Here is a 13,395-nt window from a genome sequence, read left to right as displayed (position 1 = left end):
TGAGATCTCCTTTGAGCTAGTTTTAAACAACTATCTGGATTTGACCTGGTGGTGTTGAATAGTTATTCTAGCCCCAAACTGTAAAATTATCATAGCTGACATCAGCCCATGGAGTGGCAGTGCTGCCATGAAGGAATATGAATCTCTTGCCACAGAGGGATACTTTGGATGTTGCTAATCAATGTTGTTTAATCTATTTAAGAAGAATGTAAACAATATATTTATATATAAATATATATATATATATATATTGCATATGCTGTTTCCATTTCATCATTTGATTTAAGAATCCTTTGGTACATTTTCCTATTGATATTTATGTTCATAAAGTAGATTTATTCCTTTTGCCTGTTAAAACTGTAATAAATCTTCCATTGGGACTGCTTATTGATTTATTTCCCCCCCCCCCCACTTAAAGATCTTTTTTAAATAAATATTTGAAACAACAGCTTGGGTTTTGTTGACTCCCAGCAGGCAGATTGAATTAACTAATGTAATTGAGTTCAGGCATACCTCAGCTGCCCAGCTCAGACCTGGAAGAGAATTATGGTGTGCATCTGGGACATCTTCTTGCCTCACATCTTTTTCTCCCACCTCCCTGTGAGCTAGCTGCTTGGTAGGTGATGGTTTTCTCCATGCTGTTTTTAGTCTCATTGCTGTTTGTCCTCCAAGGCCCTTTGCCTATCTTGTGTCTGTGGCTGTCCACTGGGTGCTATGAAAGCCAAGACTGTGTCACATCCATTTCCTTGCTCTACTAGCTGTCTTGCAGCAGGAAAGGAAAGCATGGCCAAGCTCTGGGTGGGGCTGGAAGAGTTGCAAGTCAGCGCATGAGGTGGCATTTGGGCTGTAGAGGAAGACTGGAGACAACGGACAAAGAGACTCTCCCTGGGCTTGTAATAGCAACATTAAGGTAATAAAGGCTGAGATAATCCATTAAAACAAAAAAATCCTGAACAGCCTTGGAGCAGATATGTTGAAGGCACAAGCAGAGATATGTTGAAGGCACAAGCAGTGTTCATACAATGACATCCCAGGGCAGTACTGCTACCTATTTTTTTTTTTGGCTAATCTGCTGCTACTTTTTTCCCCTCTCTTCTCTTCTAACAGGCTCTGGGCTTCATCTGCTGCTTCCACAGCCTGAAATGCTCAGTAATGTGACATATTGAAAGCAGTGTTCATGGTAGTTGCAGATCTCAAAACGTCTGTGTGGAGCTGCTGGGCAGCCCTGGCACAAACCCATACTTGCTATTTCTTCCCTGTGGAGTCAAACTAATTGAACTGTCAGAAATGAGGCGGTGTTATTTATTTACTTGCAGCAAAGTGTAGTAGCTGGGAGATAAGACACAGCTATAAAAGACAAGAGGTGTGATAATTCAACACCAGGATAAAAATCTCACTCATGATAACTATTCAGAAATCAATATTTGTCCTAATGTATTTGCTTCCAAGCTTGTAATTTATAACATGCTGCATATGTATTTAGAATCTTATTGATAACACAGTAAATCACTGTTCCTAATGCAATACTTCTTACCATAAAAGCCCTGAGATAAGAAATGCAGCATGGATTCTTGCAAGAACTCTGTGATGGGATATGCAAATTTTTTTTCCACTGGTGATAAGAGACATAAAATTTGTATCACTCATGAAATAGCTTTGTGAATGGAAGCTGAACTTTCACTTGGTAACGCTTGTTTACGATATCCATTATTCATACGCTGCAAGCAGCGCAGCATACAGCAGAGATAGAATTTACAGTATGAGGTCAGTTTCCAGAGCAAACAAGGTGAATCTAAGCCATTAACTGAAATATCTTTCTATGTGCACAGTCTCCTGATAAACTTTTTAACTCGAATAATGGCTTCTAAGAGGCCAGGGAAACTTTAATGCCTTTTAGATTAGCGGCAATGGCTGTGCAGTCACGGCTTGCTTAGATTGCCTTTTAACCAGGCAGCACCACCACACAGCTTTATAAATCTGTTCAGTCGTGGCACATAATTTATTCTGTGTGTAGAATATTTTATAGGCAACAGATTTAATAGATTGCAATGTCTCTACTTATGCATCGCGTTTCTCCTGGGAACAAAACTGAATTCCGCTGGAAGTAGGATGTGAAATTACTTTCTCAAGCCTAAGCAGGTCGCGTTGCCTTGAGGTAGGTTTCCAGTGGTTTTGGTAAGTGTGGGATTAGAGGTATTAATGTAGTATCAAAATGCAGGCTTCTCCTGAGTGAAGAGAGTTGTTGTGCAATTAAAAACAGAAACCACAAACAGAAAAAAAAACAAAACCCCATGAATAAAAAGTGTGAAACAATCTGCAGGGAAGAAATTGAAAAAGACGTTTATGGTTGAAAGGAGAGGAATATTTGGAGGGATTGTACTTACTCAAACAGGCAGCTGGCCAGGACAATGAAGTTAACGAACCCATTCACATAAAATATGACCCAGAGATTTTTATGGGGCTGGGGCACGCGGCCAGCACAGAGCCAGGTGTCTGGCTGTGGGAGTCCCTGCGGCACAGGCAGAGGAAAAAATGCAGAGCAGTGAGTGAAACTAGAGATGTACTTCTGAAAACACCGAGTGCACAAGTGCATTGGTAGCTGATAGAAATGCTTAGTAAGTTAGCTTTCTGTTGTTTGGGGTTTGTTTCTTTCTAAACCAAATCCTAACATTTCCCTTTGTGATGCTCTTGAAATATTACAAAGCGCTGCCAGCCAGCTTGGACACTTGCTTCTTTACAGGTGTTTGTCCTGCTGTCCTTGCAGCACCCCAGCTCTCCATGCTGGCTTGGTAAAGCTGGGGACAAGTGATTTCTTCAAAGCTTCTCCTGCAAAAAGGAAACGTGTCCAACAAAAGGTATTTCAGGGTGCTGGGGCAAGTGCAGCATCAGATCAACTTGTGCTGGAGGCCATGGCCACGTCCTGCTCGTGCTGCATCTAGTTCAAACTCCGTGCCACAGCAGGATCACCTACAGCAGGTCACACAGCAATGCATCCAGGTAAGTTTTGAAGGTCTGTGGTGAAGGAGACTCCACAACCGCTGTGGTAAGCCTATTCCAGTGTTCTGTCACCCTCACAGTGAAAAAGTTTTTCCTTATGTTCACGTGGAATCTCCTGTGCTCCAGCTTGCACCCATTGCCCTTTGTCCTGTTGTTGAATATCACTGAGCAGGTCTGGCTGCATCCTCCTGACACTCACCCTTCATGCATTTATAAACAGTAATGAGGTCAGCCCTCAGTCTCCTCCAAGCTAAAGAGCCCCAGCTCCCTCAGTCTTTCCTCATAAGGCTCTGCATTGGACTCTTTCAAGCAGTTCTCTGTGATCCTTCTGGAACTGAGGGGCAGAATAGAGGAGGAGGAGGAGAACCTCTCTCGACCTACTAGCTATATCCCTTCCACTACACTGCCCTCCCCTACCCTGCCCTAACTCTGGCCAAAAGGGTACTCAATACTGTACTCAGCGCTGGTCAGGCCACACCTTTAGTACTGTGTCCAGTTCTGGGCCCCTCAACTCAGGAGAGCTGTTGAGGTGCTGGAACATGTCCAGAGAAGGGCGACAAAGCTGGTGAGGGGCCTGGAACACAGCCCTGCGAGGAGAGGCTGGGGCAGCTGGGGGTGTGCAGCCTGGAGGAGGCTCAGGGGGGACCTCATTGCTGTCTACAACTACCTGAAGGGAGGCTGTAGCCAGGTGGGGTTGGTCTCTTCTCCCAGGCAACCAGCAGTAGAACAAGGGGACACAGCCTCAAGCTGTGCCAGGGGAGGTATGGGCTGGCTGTTAGGAGGAAGTTCTTGACAGAGAGAGTGATTGGCATTGGAATGGGCTGCCCAGGGAAGTGGTAGAGTCACTGTTCCTGGAGGTGTTCAAGAAAAGACTGGATGAGGCACTTAGTGCCATGGTCTAGTTGATTGTCTAGGGCTGGGTGCTAGGTTGGACTGGATGATCTTGGAGGTCTCTTCCAACCTGGTTGATGCTATGATTCTATGTCCACTGCTCTACCATCATCCATCCACCTGAATATGTCCTCATGAAAGAGTTTCATGTATCTTAAATGTGACTTTTCCTTGATAAAACCATGCTGATGTCTCCTAATGACCTTCTTATCCTTGGTATGCCTGGAGATGGTACCAAGGATGAGTTGTGCCTTTCCAGGGATAGAGGTGAGGCTGACAGGTCCCACCACACAGTCTACCTTCACCCCACAGCTATCTGGTCCTGCAGAGCTACTGTGTATTTGCTACTGACATTGAGTCCCAGTATGCTGAGCTCAGGCTGGACTGTGTGAGAAACAGTCTCAAGTTGTGCTGGGGTAGGTCTAGGCTGGATGTTAGGAGGAAGTTCTTCACAGAGAGAGTGATTGGCATTGGAATGGGCTGCCCAGGGAGGTGGTGGAGGCACCGTCCCTGGAGGTGTTCAAGAAAAGCCTGGATGAGGCACTTAGTGCCATGGTCTAGTTGATTGGATAGGGCTGGGTGCTAGGTTGGACTGGATGATCTTGGAGGTCTCTTCCAACCTGGTTGATTCTATGATTCTATGAGCCAGGTTAAACCCAGTTGGAGTCAGCCATCACTAAGCCATGCATAAGAGTTGTTATAGGTCCAGAAGCACCCCTTATCTGCAAACCCTGAGGGCAGTTTTTCCTACATGAGAGCAGAAATTAACTTCTGCCTCCATTGCCACTTCTGTGTCTTACAAGCAGTCCTGAGAATGAATCCACAGGAGTTCTGCTCAGCAGGGTAGTGCCTGCAGGCCAATGCTGAAACACAGGAATAGCTAGGTGAAGGAAAAACTGCTGCACCATGTCCTGGAGCTGTTTGGATTCCAGAATAGGTCTTATTTACACTGCTTTCTGCATTGTACAGAAGTGTGTATATATATATATATGCATAACTTGTTTTTTTCTTAAAGGAATCAAGACCAGTTGTAACTTACAAAGTATTTACTCCATAAAAGTTGTAGCTTTTCTGCTGGATGCTTTCAGAGCAGATGGAAAACACAGCAGGTGCTGATCATGTTTTTCTGCCCTTGGGGAAACTTGTCAGAGTTACCTGTTTATCTTGTTTATTTTGACATTTTACTGCCTGAAACAGCTCTGTAACACACACAAAAACCCAACATTCAGGGTGGTTAGAGGTGAAGTCTTACAGATTCACTTATTCTTGAACAACTGAAAATCAATGAGCTACAAGCAACAAAGGAAAAGGCCTTTTTTGTGTGTGCATGTAGAGGAAGGCTGATATTTATTTTTGCTGAGGAAACATCAGGGAATGCAGGAGTGTGCACTCTGTGTATTAATGAGGAGTGGAGAGTGTAAAGTCAGCTTTGCTTTAACTACCATGCACATGCTTCTCCTTTGCTTTTTTTCAGTAGGTGATGGAAACATCAGTTTATTTTTGGAATGTTCTTAAGACTGCAAAGTGAAAAAAGGATTTGAACATTGGCAGTGCAGAGATTGAAGGGTTCCTATGCTCAGCATGTTTTAAAAGATGGAGTTTGTAGCAGATGAAAAATAAGACAAACCCTGCTGGCTGGTCTGCACAAGCCCTGCTCTGCAGAAGATATAGGCACAGGCTCTGTAAGAGCTCAGAAATGGGCATGCTGCTTCTCTGCTGATCCCTCTCCATAGGTTGCAGAAGTCTGGGCAGGCTTTATTCCAACAGGGAAACAAAGAGTTTGTTCCTAACTGAGGGTCCTCATGCTGACAGAATGTGTTGTTCCAAATACCAGACCTTTCCTGTGATTTGTCCTCTGGAATTTTGGGAAGCAAAGAATAATTTTTACTGCTCCTGCCCTAAGAAGCAGTATCTTGAAGTGTTTGACTGGATGCTTGCCTTGAGGCATGTTCATGGGTATTGCTTGAGGAATTACTGTTACATAGAAGCGACCTCTGAAGGGACAGTGAGCTGGGTTGGAACAGCATAGCTGGTGATAATAGCTGGGATGGTGACTACACAATCTCTCCATCTTCATGCTTTGTGGAGTACAGTAATCAGGCTTTTGAGTAAGGAAGAAATTGCAGCTCTCTGAAATTGCCCTGTCAGCTGCAAGTGCAGCACAGAGTACTTATTATAGACCAGGATGGACATAAGATGGTCTTGTGGCAATTTCTACAGGCCTTCAGTTGTGTTTGTCTCTTGATTTGGTCAGACTTCAGCTATATCTGAAATTCACTGCTTTTTTAGGCTTTGAAGTAAAATGGATCCCAAACAACTGTCTGAATTCAAAGCTTTCAACTGAGAGAGATGTGGCTGTTGAACAGAAATTAATGTTAGCCATTAAACCTGGACTAATTCTGTGTTGGGTGTAAACCCATCCACATTTTCACTTTAGAGCCAAAGAGAATTTCATCAAGCCACTTTAGTAACTGTAAGGGGGTAGCAGCAGCTAAAGTTTTTGGGTATTTTGGGTTCAGTGAATTATATTGCTGTCTTGTGCTGATTACTAAATACTTTAATGGTGTGTCTAGTAGAATTTATTTTTGTTTTGGCAAGGACATTAGGATGATAAATAGCTTGGTAAAAAAAGAGTAAATTACAGTTGAGCTCAGAGGTGGTGCTTGAATCTTTCAGTCCGTAGCTGCTGTAGCTATTACAAGGGTACATCAAAAGAGCTAAATGGCTTTGTATACAAGTCTGTTTGTCAGACTTCTTGCATAACAAACACTGATTTAAGTTGCAGACCCTTTATATAAGCTGTGGAAAGGCTCCCTTTTCCCAGCCTCTGCTCTCACAGGCTTTTCAGTTAGTAGGTGGCACCGACTTTGGTGGTCTGTGTTTTGTGTCAGCTTGAAGTGTGGATGCTACCTAGTGACTGGGTAGAGGTGACATGTCAGGAGATCTCGGCTCTGTTCTTATGTCAAGTGGGGCCTTGACCACCTGGACAGATGGGCAGAGGCCAATGGGATGGCGTTCAATAGCTCCAAGTGCAGGGTGCTGCACTTTGGCCACAGCAACCCCATGCAGAGATACAGGCTGGGGTCGGAGTGGCTGGAGAGCAGCCAAACAGAGAGGGATCTGGGGGTGCTGATTGATACCCACCTGAACATGAGCCAGCAGTGTGCCCAGGTGGCCAAGAGAGCCAGTGGCATCCTGGCCTGCATCAGGAATGGTGTGGTCAGCAGGAGCAGGGAGGTCATTCTGCCCCTGTACTCTGCACTGCTTAGACCACACCTTGAGTCCTGTGTTCAGTTCTGGGGCCCCCAGTTTAGGAGGGACATTGAGATGCTTGAGCGTGTCCAGAGAAGGGCGACGAGGCTGGGGAGAGGCCTTGAGCACAGCCCTACGAGGAGAGGCTGAGGGAGCTGGGATTAGTTAGCCTGGAGAAGAGGAGGCTCAGGGGTGACCTTATTGCTGTCTACAACTCCCTGAGGGGTGGTTGTGGCCAGGAGGAGGTTGCTCTCTTCTCTCAGGTGGCCAGCACCAGAACAAGAGGACACAGCCTCAAGCTACGCCAGGGGAGATTTAGGCTGGAGGTGAGGAGAAAGTTCTTCCCTGAGAGAGTCATTGGACACTGGAATGGGCTGCCCGGGGAGGTGGTGGAGTCACCGTCCCTGGGGCTGTTCAAGGCAGGATTGGACGTGGCACTTGGTGCCATGGTGTAGCCTTGAGCTCTGTGGTGAAGGGTTGGACTTGATGATCTGTGAGGTCTCTTCCAACCCTGATGGTACTGTGATACTACTGTGACACTGTCTCAGTTGTTCTGCGACCTTGAAGTGAAGCATGCTACAGCTTTTACCTTTGGTACAGAGGTGTAGTTAATTACACTGCAAAGCACCGAGGATGGGACAATTAACATTTATCTAAGGAAATTGCACAATGATTAAGCCTTAATTTGCAGTATGATTTATTTCCTTCTCATTAACCCTGCTAAAGCGAGACCTTTGAAATGAAAATCTAAGGTGAACTTCATTCTTAGAAGTGTGGAGGCCTGAATAAGACAGATGCAATGAAGCTTTAGAGACCCCCTTGTTTTATACTGACCTGGGACATTCTCCAGCACTTTGGCTATTGGGTAACAAGATGTTACGCTGCTGTGGTCTCCTGATTTTGGTGGATTTTTTGTTTGTGGTGTGTGTGGTTGGTTGCTTGTTTAGAGTTTTGCTTCCTTAATGTTTTGGTTGTTTTGATTTGGTTTGTTTCTTTGGGTTTTGTTTGTTGTACTTGGTTGGTTTGGTGTTTTTGTTTTTGTTTTTTTTTAATTGATGAGTTTCTTTATGTGTGGGAATAGAGTGAAGAGAGGAAACAAAAATCCCCAAACAAGCCCCATGAGCCAAACACCATGTGCCAGAAAAGCAGTGGCAACAAAAAAAAGCTAGCACACTTGATGTTGTCTTCTAGTTCATGATTTCCTTCAAACACAGTCCACGAAAGGCAGGAATATGTCCACTTGGCATTCCCAGGGAGGTGGTGGAGGCACTGTCCCTGGAGGTGTTCAAGAAAAGACTGTATGAGGCATTTAGTGCCATGGTCTAGATGACTGGATAGGGCTGGGGGGGGTAGGTTGGACTGGATGAGCTTGGAGGTCTCTTCCAAACTGGTTGGTTCTATGATATGTAGGATGGAGATGGGTTTGCTTAGGAGGATAGCAATTTCTCTGTGACAGCAGGGGGAAGTTAACATAACAGAGAACTTAGATGTCAAATGCTGGCCAGAAACATCCTCAAGTACCCAAATGTTTGTTTAGCCTGGAGAAGAGGAGGCTCAGGGGTGACCTTATTGCTGTCTACAACTACCTGAGGGGTGGTTATAGCCAGGAGGAGGTTGCTCTCTTCTCTCAAGTGGCCAGCACCAGAACAAGAGGACACAGCCTCAAGCTATGCCAGGGGAGATTTAGGCTGGAGGTGAGGAGAAAGTTCTTCACTGAGAGAGTCATTGGACACTGGAATGGGCTGCCCGGGGAGGTGGTGGAGTCGCCATCCCTGGAGCTGTTCTAGGCAGGATTGGACGTGGCACTTGGTGCCATGGTTTAGCCTTGAGCTCTGTGGTAAAGGGTTGGACTTGATGATCTATGAGGTCTCTTCCAACCTTGGTGATACTGTGATATGGAGCTGTGATCTCCTCAGCCTTCACAGTGTTCTGCGCATAGTCCAAAGCAATGGGGGAAAGACAGACTAGGTTTAATTGGATTAAATGTGCAACTATCAGTAACACATTAGAATCCAGCCAAGCTACCTCATAATTTCCCTTGTGCTATCTGTCGAGCTGTTTTAATGAAGACACAGGGCTGATTTTCATTTGCTTTATTTGTTGTTCATACCAATGTGTACAATCAGACACTGGTGGTGCGTGCAGGTGGTGTGTGGCATACTCAACCAGCCAGTTTGCTTGATGGAAATAATTGGTAGTAATGAAACATATCAGATTTGCTGCAATGCTATTTGGCTGCGCTGAATATTTCTCCCTCCAGAGCTTGAGTCATGTGTATGTGTTTGTGAGTGAAACTCCTACTGGAAGCGTAGTAGGCAGAAAACAGTAGGGCTGATCTTTTTTCTTTGTTTCCCACTCCCTGAAAACTGTGGGTACACTAAAGCAGCCCTAGTGCAGAAGGAGAGCTGAGCCCAAACCTCTATTGTTGGAGAAATGCTTGCTAGCAGAGGACACAGAAATCATAAACATGAGCAACCTGTGCTGGGAATGTCCTTGAGTCCATCCTGGGAGTTAGATGAGCCAGCAGTGTGCCCAGGTGGCCAAGAGAGCCAGTGGCATCCTGGCCTGCATCAGGAATGGTGTGGTCAGCAGGAGCAGGAGGTCATTCTGACCCTGTACTCTGCACTGGTTAGACCACACCTTGAGTCCTGTGTTCAGTTCTGGGCCCCCCAGTTTAGGAGGGACATTGAGATGCTTGAGCGTGTCCAGAGAAGGGCGACGAGGCTGGGGAGAGGCCTTGAGCACAGCCCTACGAGGAGAGGCTGAGGGAGCTGGGATTGGTTAGCCTGGAGAAGAGGAGGCTCAGGGGTGACCTTATTGCTGTCTACAACTACCTGAGGGGTGGTTGTGGCCAGGAGGAGGTTGCTCTCTTCTCTCAGGTGGCCAGCACCAGAACAAGAGGACACAGCCTCAGGCTGCGCCAGGGGAAATTTAGGCTGGAGGTGAGGAGAAAGTTCTTCCCTGAGAGAGTCATTGGACACTGGAATGGGCTGCCCGGGGAGGTGGTGGAGTCGCCGTCCCTGGAGCTGTTCAAGGCAGGATTGGACGTGGCACTTGGTGCCATGGTCTGGCCTTGAGCTCTGTGGTAAAGGGTTGGACTTGATGATCTATGAGGTCTTTTCCATCCCTGATGATACGGTGAAGACTTGCCAAGGCCTTCCCCACCAAGCAGGCCTAACACAAGGCCTCAGTGGCCCCTCCATGCGTCCTTGCTTCCCCCCCTCATACCAGGCCTGGCATGCACAGCTAAACCTAACCTGGCCGCTCAAGGCCGGAGGCCTACCCCCGAATACCGAACCAGAGGCAATGGCTGAGGTGTGCTGGGAGCAGGGAGAGGGAGAAGAGGCAGAGCAGACAGAAATGCCTGATCATATGGGGGTGCAGGCTGGTGGGAATGAAATAACAAGGATTACGTTTGTCTGGTGTCCACCCTTTGTACTCTCTCGTACTTTAAGGGTACACAGCCCTGTGAGGAGAGGCTGAGGGAGCTGGGGGTGTGCAGCCTGCAGCAGAGGAGGCTCAGGGCAGAGCTCATTGCTGTCTGCAACTACCTGAAGGGAGGCTGAAGCCAGGTGGGGTTGGGCTCTTCTCCCACACAAGCAGCAACAGAACAAGGGGACACAGTCTCAAGCTGAAGGGTGGTTGTGGCCAGGAGGAGGTTGCTCTCTTCTCTCAGGTGGCCAGCACCAGAACGAGAGGACACAGCCTCAAACTGCACCAGGGGAGATTTAGGCTTGAGGTGAGGAGAAAGTTCTTCACTGAGAGAGTCATTGGACACTGGAATGGGCTGCCCGGGGAGGTGGTGGAGTCGCCGTCCCTGGAGCTGTTCAAGGCAGGATTGGACGTGGCACTTGGTGCCATGGTCTGGCCTTGAGCTCTGTGGTAAAGGGTTGGACTTGATGATCTGTGAGGTCTCTTCCAACCTTGGTGATACTGTGAAGCTGTGCCAGGGGAGGTCTAGGCTGGATGTTAGGAGGAAGTTGTTGTCAGAGAGAGTGATTGGCATTGGAATGGGCTGCCCAGGGAGGTGGTGGAGTCACCATTCCTGAAGATGTTCAAGAAAAGCCTGGATGAGGCACTTGGTGCCATGATCTAGTTTATTGGCTAGGGCTGGGTGCTAGGTTGGATTGGTTGATCCTGGAGGTCTCTTCCAACCTGGTTGATTCTGTAATTCTATGATTCTGGAGGATTTAAAATCCTCTGTGGTTCTTAAACCCATAACAGATCCCTTCATCCAGATCATTGATAACATATTAAGTGGAACTGACTCCAACAGAACCTGTCATAATTAGTTGTAAAACATCATCCTCTGCTCCAGTTTGCCAGCTAAAGTCTCTACTGCTTCTAATTTGCTTGTGATGGATTTTGTGTAGCTGGGACAGGGCACTAGGGATAAATGTTTTGGAGACAAGTTTATGGCTACTGTGAAATGAAATATTGATTTATTACCTGGTGGGTCTTGTTATTGACAAAGACACCTAGAGCATTTGTAACCATCCCTTCTTAAATTATGTAATTTCTCCTAGCATAGTAGTCAGCTGTGTGAAATTCCACCTAAAATCCCTTTATTAGTGCCAGGCTCAGGCAAGCAGCTTGTGCAGTGACTTCCCTGGCTCTTTTCCATGTGCCTTAGATGCCTGCCCCTCTCAGCTGCTGTGTCACTGTGGCCTGGGTGATTTCAGTGCTCAAGTACGGATCCAAAAGGAGGAATCCCAATGGAGTTAGGCAAGAATACTTGAGAAACTCTGGCCTGAGTTGAGACCACCTCAGCACTGGATTAAGCTGGGTGTGGGGATCTCTGAGCACCTGCTTGGCTCCCACTGGGAAACCCTTTGGCTCTAGCTGGGAAATCAGAATATTGTTTTTATGCCAGCCATGAATAATTAACGTAGTTCTTTCTGCAAAGGGCAGTGCAGTAACTTTTTAATTTGACTTATTTCTAATAACAAGGCAGTTAGATCAGCTATTGTCTTGGCAAAACCGAAGATATCCTATCTTATACCTTCTGTTCTCTTAACAGTAGAGGCTATAAATCAAAAGGGAAAAGTAAAGCCAGTAAAGTCTGCCAAGCTGAAGATGCTCTGAGGGGTCAGCGTTCATGGGATCTGCGTGCTCGGTGAGTTCAGAGCTCTGCCGTCACTTACACCATGAGCACCCTCACATAGACTTGGGACTGGTGGCTTGGCCTGTGGAATGCACTTCTGCCACAGAGCGCTTTCCGCAGCACTTCTTGGGAAAGGCTGTGGAAGAGACTTGGTAGCCAGCCAAGCCCTGGTCAGTGCTTACCCCATGTTTATTTTTAGGTCTTTTCTTGTCAGGGAAAATATGCTTGGGAGACTGGTGATAAGAAATGGGGACTAAGTAGTCTGGAGGAAAGACTCAAATGTGCCAGGATTGCTGCTCTGGTCTGTCTTTGTCTCAGGCCACACCTTGAGTGCTGTGTCCAGTTCTGGGCCCCTCAATTCGAGAGAGATGTTGAGGTGCTGGAACATGTCCAGAGAAAGGCAACAAAGCTGGTGAGGGGCCTGGAGCACAAATCCTATGAGGAGAGGCTGAGGGAGCTGGGGGTGTGCAGCCTGCAGAAGAGGAGGCTCAGGGGTGACCTCATTGCTGTCTACAACTACCTGAAGGGACATTGTAGCCAGCTGGGGGGTGGCCTCTTCTCCCAGGCAACCAGCAATAGAACAAGGGGACACAGTCTCAAGTTGTGCCATGGTATGTCTAGGCTGGATGTTAGGAGGAAGTTCTTGACAGAGAGAGTGATTGGCATTGGAATGGGCTGCCCAGGGAGGTGGTGGAGGCACCATCCCTGGAGGTGTTCAAGAAAAGCCTGGATGAGGCACTTGGTGCCATGGTCTAGTTGACTGGCTAGGGCTGGGTGCTAGGTTGGACTGGATGATCTTGGAGGTCTCTTCTGACCTGGTTGATTCTATGATTCTATGATTTCTTTTTCGTTGGCTGTATCTGGCCAGTTCCAGCTTGAGGGCATGCCTGCAACATCAGTGACCCCATGGTTTGCTGTCATGGGGCTCTAGAAATGCTGAGTGGAAGAAAAGTTAAGAAGCACCAAACGGGTATGTGCAGTGAGCAGTTGAAAATTTACTAATTTACTAATTACTTTATAGGGGGGGAGGGGGATCCATTTCAAAAAGAAGAGCCAAAAAGACTCTCTTTCTTGCAACATTATTAAAACTTAGCTTGGGCAAACTGCCATTATAGCAATTACTGTACTTTGGTGTTCTTATGGCTGCCTAT

Source organism: Pogoniulus pusillus, chromosome 19, assembly GCF_015220805.1.
Source record: "Pogoniulus pusillus isolate bPogPus1 chromosome 19, bPogPus1.pri, whole genome shotgun sequence".
NCBI lineage: Eukaryota > Metazoa > Chordata > Aves > Piciformes > Lybiidae > Pogoniulus > Pogoniulus pusillus.
The sequence above is the reverse complement of the archived record's forward strand: the minus strand, read 5'-3'. Positions refer to the sequence as shown.